Below are 6,000 nucleotides of genomic sequence, written 5' to 3'. Positions count from 1 at the left end.
TCTGGCTTTCTCTGGTTTCTTTCAAGAATTGGGAGAGGAATGAAGAGTTTTTTTAAAAAAAAAAAAAATGAGCGGGAGAGGTGGGGTGGGATGTGGGTAGGGGTGTCAACCGGTCAAGCCGGTTCGGTTTCGGTTGGACTTAATCGGGCTTGAAGACTTTCAAAGGCTACACCGTGTCCGCCCATTTAACTAATCGGACTTAGTTATTGAGGGCATGGTACGCTTTATATTCGGTCGGTTGGCCTCGGGCTATAATCGGGCCACCTTAATAGGGCTTTAGTCGGGCCTTAACCGGGCTACGGACATGTTTAATGTTAAACGGGCTTTAACCGGTTTTTAAACGGGCCCTCTTTAAAATGTGCTCTTATATTCCGTCCCACTCATGCAAGCCCAGAAAAATGACAATTAATCAATAAAAGATACCAAATATAACCATTATTTAAAATGTGAACATGTTTTTACTTTTTAATTTGGGGGGTAAAATAGGTATTCTACAATCATTAAAGGGTCGGGCTAGGCTGGTGCACAATAGGCCGGTCTCGATCGGGTGTTAAACGGTCGATCTCGGTCGGACGCCCGATGGTCCAAGTAGCAAAACCAAGACCGACCGTTTATAAACGGGCCGGGCTCAAGCCCGACGTTTAATAAACAGTCCGGGTCGGGTCGATCTATAAACGGTCGGTCCTGGTCGGTTTAGTCGGTTCAGGCCACGAATTGACACCCCTAGATGTGGGTATATTGCAGTTTGAGGTGCGGTGACCAGTTTGGCCATTATTATAATTACACCCAAACCTAAACCGTGGCTCAGAATTAGACCCAACCGGACATAAACCGTACAAACAAAAACATACATACCTCTTTCTTCGTTTTAGGTTGAGAGACGAAACCCTAAGGGGGTGTTTGGTTCGGTAAATCAAATGGTGTATGTATCGGATATGAATGTCAATCTTTTGATAGACATTCTTCTGAATTATGTTTCTTTCTGAAAAATCATTTGGTTGCCTTGAGGTTAGTACATGTTTCTCGCGGGTTGAGATATTGGTTTCCGTTGAGAACGTCTTTCCGTTTTCTCCTTTTATATTAGGTGGTAAAAAGGTTGCTCAAATCTGAGTTTACGTGTTGAGGTAAACTCAGATTTGATACACATCCTCTGTAATATGGTCATTCATGGGAAGTAGGATGCTCACTTATGAGGGTCATTCTAGTGGAACCAAACAACTCCAAAAATTAAGAATTATCATTCTAAAGAATGTCATCCAAAAGATTTACCGAACCAAACACCCCCTAAGGGGCTCCCCTGAAGCAGATACTTGAGAGCTAGACAGGTAATCTCCTTCTCCTTCTCCTTCTCCTTCTCCTTCTCCTTCTCCTTCTCCTTCTCCTTCTTCTTCTTCGTTTCAGGATGAGAGACTATGGAAGTAGTGACTTCTTCTCCTTCGTTTCTCCTTCTCCCTCCCTCCCTTCCTTATTCTCCGTTTCAGGTTGAGAGCCAGACTGGTAATCTCTTCTCCTTTCGTTTCCCTAATCTCCTTCTAAGAAGGAGAGACGATGGAAGTAGTGACTTCTCCTTCGTTTCTCCCTCACTTCTTCTTCGTTTCTCCCTCACTTCTTCTTCATTTCAGGTTAAGGGAGGAGGGAGGAAAAACCTAAACAAATGGAGTCGGTTTGTATTTTTAAGGGTTAAATGGGTTTGAAAGAATCCTAAACTTCCATGGAAACTCTTTGTACACATGTCGTGTATACGGTGAGAATTGGACAAGAATCAGTAGATTCAGAACAAGTGTCAGTCATTGATAAGTCATTGGGTCAATTGTGGATATAAAACTCATTATAATAATGAAGGGTTGGGTTTTCTAATTGGTCACCCTATATAGGAATATATTGAAGGGTTTCTTTTGCACCGTAGGATTTGAAACACATAGATATGATGTGTTGATTTAGAATAAAACAATATAGTATGAAATACAATTACATAGACATTGTTTATATATAGTATATACGTATAGACCAAGATTGAAAAAAACATTAGAATCCTCTTTTCTTCTCAAAACCCCATTTCCTCCCTGAGCTCCCGTTCAAAAATGGTTTTTCTTCTCCCATTCCGGCAACTCTAGTCATTGGCCGACGAATCATCCCCTTCCCTGAGACTTGAAGTGTTGGACCGAGTTACTCAGGGCGAACTGAGCAGAGAGAGAGAGAGAGACACGGAGAAAGAAAGGAGCCGAATAATTGATACGGATCCGGGTCCAAGAACAGGAATCGGATCGCTTAGGGCCCACAATAAAGTAGTAAATTCAAAATATAAGGAGTAATGGCAAGAGTAATGGCAGTTTTGTAATTAACTGAATCTAAAGGGATAAGTGGGGTTCAAGTAAGTGATGGCCTGATGGGATATGGAAGGAATTAAGAATTATTGTGAAGGGATAAATTAGGAAGAAAAATTAAGGGAAAAATTTAGAGGAAAAAAAGGGGAAAAGTAAGAGTATTTTGGAAAAAAAAAAAGCAAAAAAAAAACACACAAAGACTGAGGCTCCGTTTGGTATCGTTTCTGTTCCAGAAACTCCGTTTCGTGTCAGAAACGGAAATTTCAGTTTCTGTGTCAAAACGCCGTTTTTAAACGATTTAAAGCTGTTTGGTGAATCTGTTTCTAGAACAGTTTCAGAACGCAGAAACGACATTTCTGCCGTTTGGTAATGCTTGTTTCAGAAACAGTTTTTTTTTTTACTTTTCTTTTAAGTCAATAATTACAAAAATAACATTAAAATACTATAAGCATATAAATTTTTTTGGGACAATAAAATATTACACACCAATGAAAAAAACATGGTTTCCAAAGGATGAATAAAATACAGTATTAACAATGCCTTGTGCAAGTTAACTATTACATAATTCCCCAAATTTTCACTTTTTTTTTAAGTCTAAAGACTTGAATGCATGGAGGATGTCTTTCATCTTATTTGTTTGGTCCTCTAATCCTTTAAGTGTCCCTTCCAGATATCCTTTTATGTACTCGTTTGAAACGGAAAGTGGTCTGGATGATGTTGATGTTGAGCTTGAGCTTTCTGAACATAATGTATGTTGTATGGTAGAGATATGTGTTTCATCTTTCAACCATACAAACATACCACATCCACGGTTATCAGCCTATATCAAATAATAGATGTGATTAGGGTCGTTGAAATTTAACATCGAATTAAAAAAAAATCATAAATTACCTATAGGTATAGGTCAATAGTAGAAATAAATTACCCCAGTTGAATTTGGGCAACATAGAAAATACTGTCCCTTGTTTGGACCTTTCGTCGCAGTTCGTACTTTGCATTGACCTTTACCACATCTACATAGATGTAGTTGGTCCACCCACATGAAAAAATTACATGAATCTTCACACTTGAAAAATTCTCTTCCAATATTTTTACCCGACTTGGTTGTATATTTACCACAACTCTTCCCACAAATTTCACAAGTTGCTATCATGAGTGGGGGCATAGAAGAAGTCATCTGTAACAGAAATTTATTTATCAAAAAAGTTAATATAGCATCCAAATATATGACATTCATAATAATATATCAACTTGTACCACATATATAAATGTACCATAAAACAAGTACTACGTGGGTTGAAACATCAATTTAGGTTTTCAGTTTTGCCAAAATAGTTATCGGTTTTAGTTTTCAACTAGTTCTGGCATCCTTTGCTGTCTAGCCATTGCATTTGTAATTCTTAGCCTAGTGGCATTCATCTCTTTTGCCCGATTTCGTTGACTTGATTGTATTGTAGAATGATCAACGAAATCTTCATGTGGCGGATTCAAGTCATCTTCTGCAACTTTTAAATCATCGCTCATCCCCACGAATTCTGCGTCAGCAATATGCTCTTCTCGAATATAGTTGTGTAGCCCACAACATGCCAGTATGATTGATGCCTGAGTTTCCAATGGGAACTGATGCATTAGCCTTAAAATTTTAAATTTGTTCTTCAATACCCCAAATGTGCGTTCAATAACATTCCGAAGTGATGAATGTCTATAATTGAACAACTCTTTCGCTGTTCTTGGGGATCTTCTACGACCTTTATAGTCCGGTAGATGGTATCTCTCACCTCGAAATGGTGTCAAAAACCCAGATTGGCTAGCATACCCAGAGTCGACAACATAATACTTTCCTACAGACATAAAATAATATATATTATTACGTATACACTCAAATGAAAATCTAATATATTAGTATAAAGTTAATACCTGGAGGTGGATGAGGAAAACTCAATCGAGGATCACTTCTTGCCTGTTCAAGTACTCGACAATCGTTTGCACTACCTTCCCATCCCGCATACACATATGTGAATCGCATGTCAAATGAACATGCACACATCACATTTTGAGTTGTGATCCCCTTCCGATTCCTATATCGAATTTAATCCTCTCTTGGAACTACCGCATGGATGTGAGTACCATCTATGGCGCCAATACAATGCTGACAGATATTGACAATTAAATGGCCAGTACATATAAGAATATAAACATTCATATATTTAATTACAGACATGTATCATATTAACATATTTACCTTGAAAAAAGGGTAGTATTTCGGGTTCTGTGCAATCTCTATCGGTATCATATTGACGTCTGGCGGTCTGATTTTTTCCTTAGCCAGGCGTTGCATTGCAATCAAGACAACATTAAATGTTCGACTAACTGTTTCTCCTGAGTGGTTGAAATGATTTTGGGTGTCCCTATTACTTGAACCCTTCCCAACAATCCATAGGAACATTCCAAGCTGTTCATCCACTCGGATGTTGGTCGTATCTTTCAACCACCCCCTATGTCTAACATAGTCACATAGGTTAAGGAAGACATGACGTTCCATCCTAAACTCTTCATAGCATCTATTGGCATGCCCATTCAATACCTCATGCATCATGACAGCACCTGGAAATACACTATCCCGACATGGTTCTCGAATATATACAGTTTCACTCAGTAATTCCATTCCCATGTGAATGATCATATCTTCTTCATCACTAGAAGTTTCACATAATGCATTTGACATAACTGCAATAAATAAACAATTACTACACAATTGGAAACAAATATCTGTTAAACATAACAAGCTGACACATCGTCTCAACCCAACCCACATGTTCAACATTACACACATCAATAAAAGAAAAAAAAACACGAAAGAAATAAAATCCAAATCATGCAATGTATCTCCATAAGTAAAATTACACACACCAAATGTAGAGTCTTGAATCCAAAATTATCAAAAGTAGCATTCAAACACAACATCAACTACTCCAACGCATCTAAAAGCCAAATCCTCTTCGCAGGCTCTGCACAGACAAACAACTCCCTCCAACTAGGATCAGTACACATACGACTGGTGGCCTTCAAATATATCTCCTTTGATATATCCGGTATGGAGGATATCACCGCCTCACATGCACTCACACTGAAATCTCGAGGACAAGATGCACCTACCCCACCACAAACAGGAGATGTTACAGAAGTACTGGATGCTTTCTCAATTTTCATGGATAAATACTGCCCATACAAGTCCTTCACGTGTCTATCTCCCTTATTGGCGCTCTTTTTTCTTCGTCCCGTAGGTGTCCTATCAAGACTTCGTTTTGTGGTGGTCTGAGTTGGAGTATGAGTATCCTCATGAAAAGGGTCATTCATGCTTATATGCACCGGGGTACTGGGGGAGTGAGAGAATTGCTCAATATCAACTGTATTAACAGCTTCGATGTCATCCAAATCTTGAGCACTGTCAACCCCTAAGTTACCTGTAGCATATGCATCCCCAAATACCTGTAGCTTGGGATTCCATTGGCAAGTTCAGATATGGATTTGAGACTGATTCATGGGGGTTTGGATGCAGCATCGTGGAGATGTTGACTGGAACTCAACCCTGGTGTGGGAGATCAGTGGAGGAAATTTATAACTTAGTTGTGTCCAAGCATGAGAAGCCACAGATTTTGGGTGGATTCAATGTTGT

Source organism: Macadamia integrifolia, chromosome 8 (genome assembly GCF_013358625.1).
Source record: "Macadamia integrifolia cultivar HAES 741 chromosome 8, SCU_Mint_v3, whole genome shotgun sequence".
Lineage (NCBI taxonomy): Eukaryota > Viridiplantae > Streptophyta > Magnoliopsida > Proteales > Proteaceae > Macadamia > Macadamia integrifolia.
This window is presented reverse-complemented; position numbering follows the sequence as displayed.